Consider the following 16,712-nt stretch of genomic DNA (forward strand, 5'->3'; position numbering starts at 1 on the left):
GCCAAAGAACACACAACAATTCACTGATGGTCACTTTGTAAAAGTTTATAATGAGATAATGAGAAAAAACACGTTTCCTTTAATTAATATGCAGAAAGCTCTTTAAGCTGAGAAATGATCACTCTGAATGTGTGAAAAATGCACACCAATAAAGAAAAGGCTCATCTCAGCACCAGTAAGACATTTGCATGCCCTGAGACAGCAGCCTCTGGCCCTGTTTCTAGGCAGATGTATTTTTCCAAGGCTAAGCAGACAGCAAAATATACTGCTGCACCACCCTCCGCTAAATGGGCTGTTACTCATCCTGCTAGAGAGATTGTGCTGTGCACTTCTCAGAAGGGCACCCAAAGCATCTGCACTGATCTCAGCCTATTAAATTCAAGATGACACAGTAACCCCAGTAAATCACTACAGATACCCCATCATTTTCCAGGAAATTTGGGGGTGGGGAGCAGGGAGAAATACTCCAGCTTACTCTATCTTTGCAAACCAGTATTGCTGTGATGAGCTACCATCTATCAGAGTCACAGAGCCCAGCTACCGTACCTTGGAAACGAGTTCCTGAGGAAAGCTTGCCTGTTCCTCCTTAAGCGCCATGTAGTGCTGCATATTGCCTAAAGCCTCTTGAACATGAGGCTTTCTGTCCCGTAGGAAATTCCAGTGCAACATTTGGTTTCATCTGCAACTGGAACGAGCTTTCAAATGTCCATTTCCCACAGAGGGGAAAAATTTAAGAGAACCATGATTTTAAAAAGTCAGAATAACCTATGACACTGTGACAGACTGGTTCACAAAAGCAAGTGGCTCTGATATGGCTTTAAGTGTAGCTTTAGTTACAGGAATAAACAAAAGTTTGGTGGCACAGGCAGTTTCACCACAGCAGTTTGGCACGCACAGCCACTGCCTCCGTTGTACGGCCAGGGCATCAGGATCCACAGTAACCAGGTGGGTTTGGCAGCTGATGGCATTTACAGCAACGCGGCGTTTTGGGGCAAGTCCCGAAGGGTGCAATGTCTGAGGTTCATCTGGTATGCTCCTGCATTTTTCCCTTTTTTAGCCACAAAGTAAGTGATGACTTTAATGTTTGTCTTTATAAAGTGAGTAGGAGTTATATTGGCTATACTGTTACTTGGCAGTCTTAATGGCACTATGCTTACGATTAATAAGGAATAACTATCTTGCAATTCAGCCATAGAATGAAATGGGAAATTTCGGTAGCAGTAACCAAAGAAAATGTTGGCAGTGGGTGCCGTCTTTGGGCTATTTTTGCCTAACCAGACTAATGTGAATAGATTTTTTAAATGGTTCAAGCATATAAATATTCAAAGTGATGGCAATATATTTTATTAAAACCAGTGCATTGCTTGGTAGGGCAGAAGGAAATAATGGCTCAAGGGTCTGGGAATGGGAGATGGAACCGTTTACGTCTAAGACACTTTTTCACATCCAGCCAAGGTCAGCAGTAAACAAGAATCATATCGTTACCAGCTGGTGGCCCACAGAATGAGAAATAAATTGATAGTGTGAGTCCGGTTTCCATTAACAGAGGCAAATATCACAAAAACAGAACCAGAGGTGGAACTAATTGACACCACTGCTGGCTCTACCTGGGAAGTTAAGGACAGAGCTGTGGTGGAAACCTGACCACCTTCTCAGCGTGGCAGGTGGTCCCACCAGAGCCAAGGAGGTGGAGTCCACTGGGCAACACGTGTTGCTGTCATGATAGCATGACACTGCGCCTTCCTCCTCTGGGGCAATGCGCCCAGCATCCTGCACAAGCCCCACAGAGATGCTAAACCCAGAGAAGTCCCCCCAGCAGGGTAAGACATCCTCCCTCGCCCTGCTGCCTTCCCTGGGAACCGTACGCTTCCAGGACAAATGCCTATGACCGACAGATTTTCATTGGCGTTTGCATCAATAATGGCCTCTTCCTCCACCTTCCTGTAATTACAGGCCTGCTTGAAATAAAAAAGTTTTAAAGTATAATATGTGAGCTTGGACTTAGGTGGCAGCTGATGTTTATTATTATTTTTATTGTATGTTTCTTCTGGATTTTCTGGTGTAATTAATTTATCTAGCCATAATATTTTAAAAACACAATCAAATGTCATTTTAATTTGATGCCAAAAACTAGACTCATAATATATGAACGCTTAAAAAATGATGGCTCTTTTTTTTAAAAACCACGAAGAGAATGTAAATTTAGCGTAATTACATTAAAGAACAATCCCCTGAGAGAGGGGGGCGGAGGGAAGAGTAAAGACCTGCCAAAAATAGTAAGAATGCATGGGTCAGTGGTCACTTGATTACAATGTACACATTACAATATGCATGTGTATATATAAGCACATACATGCTTGTACATAATCATATATAAACCAGCATGCTTTAACACTTAACTCCAAATTTATACTTTACAAAATGGTCCTTTCATAGGTATTAAGAGAGCATGAGATCCAGAACTACAAAAGGAAGTGTGCTGGTTTGTTTTTACTTTTCTCATATGACAGGCCAAATATTGCCTTTCTTGACATTAATATCTGGAAATTTGTTACACACGTAAGGTAGGGGGAAAAAATTAATAAATGGGACTCATTAAAGGTATTGCCAGAAAAAACTTACTAGATTTGGCCAGGCCACTGATTTAATCAACATTTTTTCTTATTGAAAGCAAATGTTCAAGTACAGTGAAGCTGAACTGGCTAACTGGGGAGTTTCAAAAAGCAGAAAATGAGTCTGTATAAATCTGCATATACTAAATATTAAATAGAAGATAGCTCTGTCTGCATACTCTGGGAAAAGTAGAAATAAGGACAAAAGACAGAATAAAGCTCGGATGTCTGTGAAACGATGCTCTCTGAGGAAGGAAGCAGCAGCTCTCCTTTTCTGTTTCTGGGCTGCTAGGGTGGTTGCTGGAGGCTGGCTATGTTGCAAGGACGAAGCTGCTGTGAAACACTTTTCTGTCTCCCTGACATATTTGGATTTACAGAAGGATTTCCTCCAAGAGCTGGAGATGTATGCTGAGCAGTGGTTGCCAAGGCAAACACTCCATGCAGGAAGGCAAAGAGCTGCCCAGCGTGCCCAGTGGTTCGGTGATGGCCGGCTCAGATGTCTGTGCCTCCGCAACCCATCGCCCTCCCTGGGAAGTCCAAGGGCACTGTGTCATCTTTCTGGAAGAGGCGGCCGTCTCCCAGCCTTGATGGATGTATCTGGGGCAAAGGGAGAAGCAACCAAGGCAGTAGTGGCAGTTTTGCCCTGTCAGCCTCAGATGTCAACACGCACATGCTGCTCTAAGAGCTGGTGCCTGGTAGGGAAGTCCTGGTGGCTCCAGCTCCCTGAAATACTGCCTGCAGCATGCATGCCCCTTTAAGCACCTAAATCAGCCCTTATAGCTCTGGAGAGATGGGGTGGGCAGTCCTGTGCATCAGCTGGGTGCAAATGCTACCGTCATCTGTGCCTGTAGCAGGGAACCTCTCCTGGCTTTCTGCACCAGGGCCAGGAAAAAGGGCCAGTCTACACCATCTTCTCTTTGCACATCAGCATGGGAAAGAGCAGCAGCATGTAAGATAACACGAGCACTTTCATCTCATTTAATTCCTTGCCTGATATTCAGCAGAGAAACACTCATGCCATGTGACAACTGGCACAGCAACAGTTTGAAGCAGATAAAAACACTAAGCAGAAGCTATGCGAAATGCCACATCTACAAGCAACCCCATACAAGGTGGCTGTGCAAAGCTAAATATTTTTCTTACTGCTCTGTGCGTGCGATCTGCACCTTGAGTCAACTATGCCACCTTGCTATAGACAAAGATTTTGGTTTACGTACAGGAGTCTTAAAAATAGCCTTCACCTCCTGAACCCCTTTCTAAAAATGCTCCTCCACTTAGCCACAAGCTGAAGCTAATTTTCACACAACATCTGCTGTAATCAAAACCATCTGCATGCCTATAAGTTAAGGACAGAGAATTTATGGCCCAAGTTCTTCTCATCTGACACTGGGAAGCTTTTGTGTGTATTGTCTATACGTCTGCATTAGTTATATGACTTCAGGTCCAGACACCCACACTGTTTCTTTTTCAAAAACACTTTTTTTTTTTTAAAGTCAGCAAGGAATGCTCATTACCATGATGCTTAGGAAGGAGTAAGTGATGCCAAGCTCACTCTAGCAGAGATGCAGGCTACTGTGCACCATTAGTTGTTAGGCACTGAAGAGGCCTGTCGCAGTTTTTTGATCATCCAGTGTGTTTTATAAAGGTTCCTCAGCTTGGACCAGCTTTCCCTCACTATAGGTAATTAGGAAAGAAAAATAAACGACAGCAGGACTCCTCTGGCTGCAGAGGAGTGCTATGCTTAACATAACCCCCTCAGCTGTACAGTGCCAGAGGGAGTTGCTAACAGCACTGACAGTTCGGGGAAGTGATTTATGAAGCTTTTCTTTTGTGAAAAGTTGGCATCTAGACAAACTATACCGCTGCTGCTGCCTGTGTACACCTCTGGCAAATATAAAACCTGAGAATATTCTATAAACAGACCATTATGCCCAGTGACTCCTCTTAAAAAACATGATTAGAAACCAAAACAGCTTGATCCTCATTCATTTAATATATGTATCAAGGAGTGTGATACAGCAGCAGAAGAACAAGACACACATCATACCACCTGGTACAAGAGAAGATAAGTAACCATTCGTTTACTTAGCTATAAACCTGAAATTCTCCCTGGCTGAACATGTACTGCTGAGCTAATCCAGTCTGTTATACTGAACACATTTTTCTTAAAGTATGTCACTAATGAACAGTTTCTCTGCTGGTCTGGATGTGGTGGTGACAAATCTCTGTCCATATAATTTCCTGTGTCCCATTCTTGTCACTTTTCCAACAGCAGCAGTATGCACAAACTTTGCAGGTTAGTACGGTGACAAGCACAAACTCATGTATCTCTTACACAGTTTCTAATGTCCTCATCCAATTGCTCATAGATACCATGCATGAACGGCATCATTAGGTTAATGGGTATTAGTGCTTGCTTAGACACAACCCCAAGGAGCAGTCCATGCCCTAGGGCTGCAGACCTTTACACGCTCTTTGTGACACTTTAAAGAGTCGGTAAACTATTTTTAAGTAATCATTAGATGGGAAGCTTAAAATTTAAAAAAAACTCATACTGTATTTCTGTATTTCACAGGAAAGATGCAGTCCATCTTTGTGGTCAGAGATAACGTAGCACTAAGGAGTTCTGCATTATAAGAGATCCATTTCCATGCAAGAACAACTGCAGAGGCAGATGAGGAAGAGTGCCACATGCACCACCCAGCTATTGCAAGCTTGCTGATACTTTGGATCAAAAACAGTAACAGGGGTTTAAGGCAGCTTAAGAATGGGCTAATGTATTTAACCTTCGGATAACTCAATCGAAGATTTCCAGATCCTGCTGTAAGTGTACAATATACTTAATCCAGTGCAAGAGATGTCATCTCCGCAGCCTCCACAGAGGTGTTTCTCTGCTCAGTTGAGCCGTTTTCGTTAAGGTAAATGGACAGTACCTTTACAATCTGCACTGAACCCTCACACATTTCCAGGCATGAGTTAAATTCCCCATGGTGTCTGGATCCTGCTTATGCCAAGGGGATGGAGAATGATGAGAGTATTAGATGGAGAGGGGATGGAGAGGATAAGAGTAGGTGGGCACACTCACATTTACTCACTTGACGGCTGGGCTGACATACCACCAGCTGAGGAGCACCGCTATTGACCGCACCAGTGTGAGATCCCCGAGCGTCTCATGGCAGCGGTACCAGGCACAGTGGGGTCCTGCTCACCCTTTTGCTAGCAGGCCCCAACCTGGTCAGGAGGCAGTGCTAGCAGTGGTGCTGCCCAGGCTGGACTGCATGGCCAAGGCTGGGCCCTCGATAGCCCAGGCACCGGACATGAGCTCTGTGGCACAGCTGGTTGGGATTATTGTCCATCTGCGTCCCTTTGCCAACACAACCCAGAACTGAACCATTGTGTTTGTCATGAGGAGAAAAATGCAGGAATAGCATTACAAAACCTCTCACAAATGAAGTTGCAGTGACTCCCAGAGGGCTGTTTCACATAACTTCTGATTTATGAATCTCTAGTTATTACTGGATGCTCCAGTTAACAAGGCACTGGACAAAACTGGACGAGACTAAGGCAATACATGATCTCCAGGGCTGGTGATAACTACTCCTCCAAAAATGTACTGAAAGGCATCTATAAAAGAGCAATGGTTCCTAATTTTAAAAAAAGGAGATAATGATCTTGAGGATGCATTAATATCAAATCCCTCAACTTGTGTAACAAGTGAAGTAACACTGCCTTTAAAATATGGAAAGAACATTTCCTTATGGCACAAAGGAGGACCATAAAGAAATACTTTCTCTGGGAACTTAATTTAGGAGGGCATAGTAACCTTTTTCCTACCCCTTCACAACATTTGTCACCGAAATCAGATATAGAGGCATGATTGGCTGGAGAGGTACAGGAAAAGAAAAATAAGGAATCGAGGTGGGCGTTTTGAATGACATCCATAGTGGGATACTGTGGTTTCAGGGTAGTGTTTTTGTCAGGTTTGCACCTGTCCTGCCTGGGAAGCCATGCAGACCAGCCTGATTAACACGAATGAGTTTAATCAGGGCTCGAGAGGTCACCTCCCTGCCAAAAATCTGGGAGGTTTTTATAACCCACCTATGCCATCACATCAGCTAAATAAACTCTCCCTGGTCTTTCTGCAGTGGTGACAACATTTATTTGATCTATTTGGCACCACAGATTAAATACAAAGCTGTACACTAAAGGGGAGATTTTTTTTTCAATTACATTTTAGGTGAGATGGAGCAAGAGTAAGAGAGAGAGAGAAAGAGCAAAGTCAAATAACCAAGGTGTTATGTTAGAAAAAAAGGCCTTTTCCTTGGCACACAGTAATTGGAAGTAGAGCCAGGAAATTATGATTCTAATACCTACTCTGTCATCCAATTCCCTGTGTGGTCTTGGGCAAGTCCTTTAACCTGCCTGTCTAATTTCTTCAACCTGTAAAATGGGGACAAGCAACCACAGAGGAGTTTGATGAGTACTAGCAGATGTTTTCACAGCACATTGAAAAAATGTGAGAATCCACGGATGTGCTATTATTTCTCCCCAGGAGTACATCTGAATGAAATGAATCTGAAATGAAAAAGTTGTATTTAAGATGCAAATGATGCTCCTCTTTCTGCAGTGGGAAAATTTTTTTTATTTGTTTTTAATTGAGTTACAGAAGTATCCTTACTAAGATTTCTTGCTCTAAAGATGGCTGGGAAATAGCTTGTTGCAACATTTTATCATCAGAAATTTCTGCTCTCTTGACTGGATCCCTAAGATTTGCGGTATGTTTCTGTTTCTTAACTACTGCAGTATGGCATTAAGGATTAAGTTGCTGGAGAAAATACTAGAAAATTTGAAATTTTCTCAAAATTTTCTCATTCAGGATGAAATTCAATCCATCCCCTTCAAGGTAGACATGACTAGAGGCTGTGTTCTGTCTCTTTGCATTTCTTTCTTCCTTCTATGAGTTTTGACAATAAAAGCCCCTCCCCAGAGGCCTCACAGAAGAGAAATGCAGGAAGGCTGTCCACATGGACAAATGGAAGATACAAGAAATTAAAATAGGGAGTCAGCATGAAGATGTGATGAGAACCTCCCCAGCTTTTCTGCTTGAGTATTCAATAGCTTTCACTGCAATGAGATGAACCACACAGCAGAAAGCTTAAATAAAGCAGTTTGATAACTTGATGTCTAGAAGTAGTGTCCTTTGCTCTTAGTGAGCACCTTACTAAGGGTCTGATTTGCAAAGATGCTGACCATTTGCCAGTCTTCACAGAAATCCACCGGAGTTGAGAGACACTGAGCAAGGTCAAAAAGCAAGCCCAGTCCAAAGTGCCTCAGTCCAATGTGGAAATCCAATTCATGCAATCTCTGTTTGAAATTTCTGCCTTAAATTTGCTTTCAAATGTCTGCTATGCTAACTCTAGCTTTGGTACAAATCAGAGGATTTAGGGATTTCTTATTGGCTTGAGATATGCCGTAAAGTCCATTTCAAGCAGCTAAAGAAGGGATTAGGATTTCTTGCAGTGCAGAAGTCAGGGTGTGACAGTACAAATTTAGGCTAATGGAGCCCACCCCATTCAAATTTCAAACATTTGCCATTCCCTGGAATAAGTGTTGCTTTAGACAAGTTGCACAAGATGACAGAAGAAAACTGGGACTTCACTGCCATTCTCAAACAAAGAACATATTCATTAAGAAAACCACCTCCTCTAAGAACTTACACTGGCATATGTTTCCTAAAGACAGCAAGGGCTTCAAACTGTATCACATGTTACTCATTCACATATCACATTAACTAGTGAAGACAACAGAAATCTAATGTTACTTCCTAAAGCAGCTCAGGATCTCTCTACAGCTTATTAGTCACCTCTTCCCTCAGAGGACTTGTGCTGCACTGCATGGTTGCAGTTAAGAAGTCACCAGATGGTGTAGAGTCAGCACTCCAGCTTTTTACACCCAAGGCCCACACTCTTTTTTTAAGCAACAGGTTATTTTATGAAAATCCAGCTAAAAGAGGAAGAAAAGAGTCTCAGTTTGGGAGAGGCATGCATTGTGTTGGGCATGTGCGTCAATTGTGAGGACGGTGCCACCGAGCACCTGCAATGGTGCTGCCTGGTGTCCATGCAGATAGGCCAGAGGTGGAAGGAGCTCACAGGGAGATTCCCCAACAGCACAGAACTGTGCTTTACCTGTGGCAAATGCATAGCACTGCTTACCTTGCTAATGCTGCCAGGCTGTACAACCTCAACTACCCAAGTGTTGAAACCATGTCCAGTAAAGGAATTTCACTGTCATTTAATAACAGCAGAGCAGCTCAAAGTGGCCACAGAAACTAGTAACAAACTTTTAAGGAGGTAGGTCTTTCAAGGGAGCCCAATGATTTCTCTTCCTTAGAGGTCTCTGGGGAGAATTTAATTTCTTTGCCCCATGGAAGAGTGTTTTCACGAGCAATAGTTTAAGCTTTTATGTGGTACAGTGTTGGTTTCATTTAAACCAATTAGCAGCGCTGCTTAAGGTATCTGCTGTGTAACCAACCCTCTGCGGGTGCTCCCAAATCTCCAGAATTCATATGCTGTTTTGCCAGCACACCAAATGGCTTCCCAGCTCCAAAAACTCTGCATTCACAATGCCTCAAATTTCTGTAGCTTGCCAAGTAAACTTGATTCAAGATCATTTTATTCTAGTAGTGGTTTTAGGATATATGTTGATAGTTTTTGTTTAATGAGGTTTAGTTGAACCATCATATACGTGACTGATGCACTGGGAAGTAACTTTGGGAGAGTGTTAAGATAGGTGATTAGTCCTCTTAGAGCCTATGGGTTTCCTTAGACAGGTGGGGGAGCTGGTGACTTCACCTGGAGCTCCACTTCAGAAAATGGGTGGTGGTGTAGCCAGCTGCATTAGCAATGAATGACACAGAGGTGAAGAATAAAATACCCTGGCAAAGGTTTTCAGGGAAATTTACACAAACTATGCCTAAATTAAACTTGATTTAAGGTCACTGCTATAAACCTCTAGCTTTATCAAGCAACTTATTTTTTAAAAAGGTTCTCCTTACAATATTTGGGTACCAGAATTTTGTTTTTTCAGCAATAATCTGTTTTCTCTGTTGGGATTTTAAATTAAAACCTTTTGCACTGTAGTTTTTCCACTTAGCAAGTGGATCATTGCCACTTAAAACAATGAGAGGCAAGTATTATCCCTTGTGTTACAGAAGGATCTGAAAAAATATAAAAGCAATAGAAATATGCCAACTTTTGTTTACACATGTGTGCATATCAATAGTTTTCTGGTATAGTCACATGAGAGGAGGGCTGGGAAGAAAGTGCCATCATGATTGATTGCATTTTCCTGTTCACAGTCATCTGTCTATGTGACATACATACAACAGTACATATTGTTAGCATAGCCCTCCTGACTCAGTGTATTTCACACATATCCACCTCAAAATCAAAGCTATAACTCCTTGCACTTTTTTAATTTGCTGGGGTAATATATAGGGAAGGGTGATCCAAAGAAAACAAAATTAATAATACCAGAGAATTCCATTTTTACTCAAAACTCAGCAAAATTCAGACAAAGTTGTCTGAGGCGTAGCGAAGATGAGGGAGTACTGTGGCCACCTGACCCTTTTCCCATGGATGCTGCCATCTCCATCATCAATCCTTTAGCTTTTTACCTATTTTTGGAAACTGTTCTCACACTAAATTTCCAGAAGTTGTTTCAACCGGGATAGAATGAATAAAATCTGAATTAGGTCCAACATCTTCTCTTTTATACTGGTAATGTATTTGGAGAAAGGACTGTTTAAACCTTTTGTCTTGCACAGAATGAAGCACATTGCCCCTGCCACACAACCTGCCCATGAATAACCACAGTCTTGCAAAGCTACTTTGTCCCCTCCTTCCAGAATTTTTCTCAGGTTTATATATCTTTTCTCAGGACTGCAGGAAGTATTGAAATCACTTTGAGAGATGCTTTTTTGATAATACTTCTGATCCAATGCAAGGAAAAAAACAAACCAAACTAAAAAAATACCAAACAAAAAACAGAAAAGAAAGATTGATCTGGGAATTTTGCCGCTTAGTTTTTGGCTTTAGATGTTGAGTTCTTGTAATTTTCTGCAGTGTAACCATACAAGGTCTCTCTTCTTTCAGGGCTTTTATGTTTCTTGAAACACAGTGGCCTTGTTTTGATACAGGCGCACTCAGACACATGGGTTGTTGTTGCATTATACATTTCCACTGTTGATCCTGTATTTGCATCAGCTCATGGACACATAATTTAGAGAGAGACGCTCAGTCTCCCAGTGGATATCATTCTGACTCTGAGCAACATGGCAATCCAGCAGTGTTAGATTACACCTAGTATCAGAATTGGTCACTGTCTTCAAAATACACCTGTCTTCTGTTTCCACTTTTGTAGTTCATTTATCAGAGAGCAGGAGACAGAAGATTTTGTACTGAGAGTCCCTGGGTCCACAGATGTCTGTTTTGCCCAAGTACACATGAAAAAGGGATTTTCATATCTCCTTTTACATTTTATTTAATTTTAATTTAGTTTAAATTAAATTAATTTAGAATGAATTTAATAAAAAATAATTTTATTTTATTTATTTATTACTTTTTTAAAAGCTCACTCACAGCCTGCTATCAAGAAGTATGTTAGACCCAAAACATAGCTCTTGTTTCATATGCAGTATGAAGAATAATAACTATTTTAAGAATAAAACTGATACTTGAACAAAATTCCGTTATACAATATTCCCCTGTTGGGGAAAGAAAATAAGCCATAACCACGGTCTATCCACTTACTTTTTCCATTTCTAGTCTCTTTCTGTCTAAGGAACGTTGTCAACATTTTGCAGAGAGAACAAAGTGCCAGAGAAAGGAGTAAGAGGAATTTGATGACTATCTTTCCAGCCATGTGTTTTCTTGTCCAGTTATCCCCAGCTGTTTGATTCCGCTCTGTCTGGAAGTTCAGTGCCTGCTACCCTGTACAAATATTACTGGTTTTGGTGTGTGCTCTTAGGTGCAATTCCCATTTCCCAGGATGCTCAGTATGATAACGGGGATCTCTCCTACCTCTTCCTCAATATGCTCAGGCCAGAACCTCACCAGACATGTTTTGCTGTGGCTTTTAGTTCATACATACCTTCACTGCAGCTGTCTCCCACTCAAGTGCACCAGCAGCATTAGCTCTCCCAAACTTTGGAGGCTCTTGTCTCATCTTCTCTAAAAAACGGATGGCAGATTATTTTCACAGCCTGACTTGCATGTCCCTTTCCTGTTCACTTTCCCTTGCAAATATAGTGGATGTACTTGTAGCAAGAGTGTTTGCTAAAGCTGCAAGCTGGAAGATAATTTTGGAGACTATTTGAGGAGTGTGAGAGACGACTTGTAAAAACAGGCCTGCGAGAAACACGGACTGAGAAAAACAGCCTGAGAAAGAGATAAAGTTAGCAGGGGGAGTGGAGGCCCTCTGAGCTAAGGAATGTCTCAAACACTTGAAAGTAATGAAGCTATAGTCATGGGGTGGATAGTGTGGAGGTCGAAGCTGATAAGGCTGCCCAAATAACACAAGATGCAGCTGGAGGAGGGAGCCCTGTGGAGACAGGACGGTTCTGCTCTGGGGCACCTGGCCAAATTTCAAGGGCCATCTGTCCAGTGAATGACCTTTGCTTCATTATCCATGAAATGCATATTAAAGTTAACACCCCTCAATATGCTAACGAAGGCTAACATGATCATGCTAATTACATCATCCCATGAAACACCTTACCCCTCCCCATACATGGGATACGTAGGGATGTGGGTCAACCTAGGGGACGGACCCAAGGAAAGTGTGTATAAATCAAGGGGGGGGAAAGGGGCAGGGGGGGGGGAAGAGTGAAGTGAGGTGAAGCAGAGCGAAGCAAAGTGAAGTGAAAAGACGGATGCCGGATGCCTCCTTGAACCCTTGCTGGCAGAATCGACGCAGGAACCCAGACCGGTGATCTCGATTCCCTTCATCTCCCTCCTTTCCTTTTTCCCCTCTTCCTTCACTACCGTTAAGAAATGCAAGGCATACTGTATTGCTTGCCACAACTCGTTATATACTTAGCCAATTATCATGTATCCAGTCAGTACATTGTGGGAAGTTAATAAATGTTTGGACTTTGAGACTTGTCTCACTGTTGTCCACTCCGTTGGGGATGTACAAATCTGAGTCACTTGTCTCCCTCATCTGAGCAGGACATGACAAGGAGAGCACAGGGCTTTTACCCCACGGTCACAGGAATATGCCATGTGGCTGATCACAACCAAGCAGGTTTGATCAGCAAGCTCTTAGCAAGCTGTTCACCAGCTCTCCACAGACCATGAGCTGCTTGCAGACATTAAAAGGTGATGGATTGTCAGTGGGTAATACAAAGTGCATGTATTTTTTGGAAATGCCAAATGAAAGCACTTGTTTTCCTTCAAAATGCATTTCTGCACCTAGAGCACCTTATACTAAGATACACAGCTGCAAAGAGTCTTTCTCCTCTGTGTGATCTGCAGAAAGGTTAGAAACCACTATTAATCTTGTAATAAAGTCTCATCTACTTCCTCGGCAGGGGCACAGCAGTGCGGCGCAGGGGCTCCTGTGCTCCCTCCCTTACACCAGCCCATGGAGCAGCACCAAGCTATGGCAAGCTCTTGCTCCCTGCAGATTTGTAGCAGAAGGATGCACTGCCCTCACACACTGAGAGGCTTGGGGTGCAGGTCTGCCCAGAAAGCAGCACTCAGGATGGCCAGGCAACTCAGTTTGTGAGTCACGAGTTCGTCTGGGAAAAGTCCCACCTGCTTGCTGGCAACTCACAAATAAAGAAGGAAAAGAAAGAAAATTGCTGAATAAAGTCTTGTGCTCAGATGGTTTTCCCAGCCCCAGTCATAACCTTACCTCACCCAGAATTTGTTACTGTAACCAAAATGTCACTCACCAAGCCATGGGTACAGTGCATGTGGGAAAAGCAAGACTTGTCCTACAAAGAGGGGATGGGTGAGCACCTCGTGGCCCTGCAGCAGGTGTGCACATCTCTGCCGCACAGACAGGGTCTGCTTCAAGGCCTCTGCCTTTCAAGACAGTCTGATAGGAAAAAGGTCCTCAGATCCCAACCCCAGAACTCGTCTTACACTAACCAAGGAAAACACACATAATTAAATTAAGGCACTTTGTTTTTATATCAGTACAATTTATAAAGATACCACTGTGACAGTTTCTAGGCATAGATGTAGCCTTCATATTTTTCCTGGATGTAGCATGTTGTTTTCTCAGCCAGAAAGCTGTGCTAGGGAGACTCTTGGGCATGAAGCAATGCTCCAGGCCATCTTCCTTGGTAACAAGAAGGGGTAGTATCTGCCCTTAAATTGTGTTTCTATATAATTAAATTCAGCAAGAGTACCTTCTTTAACCAAAGCCAGTCACATGGAAGTATTTGGAGCAGGGAACACTGATATCTAATACAAAAGTTCACACCAGCTGTCATGCCTTTCAAAGATGATAAATGTTCAATCAGGCCATAATCTGGACTGCTACATTTCGACAGCATCTTTCCTGCATCCAGAGTCTCCGGTTGTAACGGGGGAGATTTTCAGCACAGAGGCAGTTCACTTTGGGTGTACGTAAATTTATGAGTGCAGTTACACGCCGATCCGATGTGACGCTTAAGTTGAGAGCAAAATGTGTCTCTGTTGCCACTTGCAGATGACCACGACACTTGTGAGGCATTTCTGTGGTGGCAGAGTTTGCTGGCAAGGGTCTCCATAGAGATGGAGACTCCTGGCCTTGATAGTATAAGGGGTTCTTCCCTTCCCACACTTTACCCAGTAACATTGAGCACTGTCTTGTTCCATCCTCTGTGCTCCCCAGTGGCGTTTTTTTTTCCCTGGAGAAGACGTGGAAATGAAGAACAAAAATCAAGCAATAACATCCTGACTAGTTTCAGATCATATCTGCAGCTGCAGGAGTGGGAGGTCCATCGGGGGGTAGCAAGTGGAGGAAGAAGGTGGACTGAGGCTGATGCGCTGCAAGCATAGAACATGTCCAAGGGAGGAGACATAGGTAGAAAAAGTGTGCAAAGCACTGATGGCCAAATTGGTTATCTTGAAGTTTCCTCTCCAGATCTGTGGTCTCCTAAAAGGAAGGGGAGTTTCATTTTCTCTCAGGTAAACAGCTCAGGATCTACACACAGCATTTCCCTGAGCTTCCTACACTCTGCAGGACACCTATTGTACTGAGTTAGGCTCAGAGTGGCCAAGTTTGGGGCCAAAAATGGTGAAGAACTAGGAAGGGTGTTCCAGCTTCCCAGTGCCTTGGAAGAAGGTGGTTGCTGCTGGCTGAGTTGTCTGTCCTGTACCACGACAAGATGATCCTGGGGACTGTGAAGCACCCTCTCCAGAGGCACTTGTGGAAAGGCTGCTATAGCAGCTGTGTGAAAACAGCATCTCTGAGCCCAGTGAAGCACCCGTGTGAAGCAGGAGGATCGGCACTGCACTGGGGCTGGGGGGCAGCCCATGTTACTTCAAAGCCCTGGAAGGAATTTCTCCAAGACAACCCTGTGTACTATGGGTCAAACCAACACAGGGCAAGTGCCTCTAGAGGATGCCCCTCTCCAGAAGAAGATAGACCTTCCTCCCAGGTATGCGGGGAATGATGTGTCCCCTCGACCTCAGAAAGAGAAACAGACACTTGGGCATCATCTGGTGCCTGCAGGCAGCTTCTAGCTGAAGTGCTGAGTCCAAGCCTGGACTGGCAGCAGAAATGGCCCTGAACGAAGGCAGAATTATTGCTGATGTCATTTATAAATTACCATCTTTGATATTTAACAAAAATGGACATGCTGTAAATTAAATTAATATTTGTTCATGGATTCATAAAATGCAATCATTGTCAATCAGAGATTATAGCAATAACCCACAGGGGATGCAGAACAAATGGGATTTGGCTTTAGTTTTTATTTTAGGGGCAGGCTGCCACAGCCTTGCTCACAATGAAATAGTGAATAACTTTACAAAGATAATGTGCTTTTATTAGCACAAAGAGTCTTTGGAGTGGAGGCCTTGCCATCAGCCTGGCCTTGATATTTACTGAAAATATAATTATTTCATATAGTCCTTGAAATATTGGCAACTAGGAAATTGTGCTTGATTTCTTTTGCTACAGAAAATGAGCTGACCCAGTCATGATTTGGGCTGGTCAGAGTTAATGTTATTGTTTGCACTGGGACTGAGGCTCTGCCAGATGTGCTATCTATATGACCTTAAAAAAAGAAAAGGCATCGAGGGTTATTTTGAGACAACCAGCTTTCTCATAAAGTAAAACTGGATGATCCCAATAAATGTATTTCACTTAATTTACAGCCTCCTACACTTGCCCATCAGAGCATACTGTGATATCCTTTTGCTGTGGGAGTGTGTTGCACAAAATCTAATCATTTCTGCGGAGTTGAGAAACTGATAAAGATAACTTGGGTACATGTTTTATGTGTAATGTTTTCTTAATCTTATGGACGGACCTAGGCATATTGCTCATAAAATCACAGCCACTGAAAAAACTGTCAAGCTGGAAAAACTAAAGACAAGAGGTGGAAGAGAGTACATCACAGTATTCTTCTTAGACTACTTTGTCTTTTTGTCATTGACCCTCTGGAAGCCACTGGGTTACTTTAGGAAGAAAGAACCTCCTACAAGTAAAGTCCCAATGATCCCAGATCAAGCTTACATTGAGCAAAAAGCAGAGCATTTGACTTTCCTCTTAGAGTTCAACATCACACACATGCAATCATCCGTTTCTTTAACTAGCTTTTAGCTAGGAAAACAAGAGCAGTGAAATGAGCTTTGTCTAGACCACAGGAGGACTATAGAGCGTTGTGTACCAAACAGTAAATATTAGCTTCAGTATTACAATATATGCTTTGGCTTACAAGAGCAAAAGAGAGTATTTGAGTAGTGACCAAAGCCCATTGTCTTGATGGGAAATACAATTTTGCCTGCCAACTGACTTGGTACTTTGGCCATAAGCCAGAGAAAGCCAAGGAGCAATGTTAGAGGGTAAAACTTGCACCCTGCCTCTGAAAACAAAACA

This window comes from Strix aluco, chromosome 4 (genome assembly GCF_031877795.1).
Source record: "Strix aluco isolate bStrAlu1 chromosome 4, bStrAlu1.hap1, whole genome shotgun sequence".
Taxonomy (NCBI): domain Eukaryota; kingdom Metazoa; phylum Chordata; class Aves; order Strigiformes; family Strigidae; genus Strix; species Strix aluco.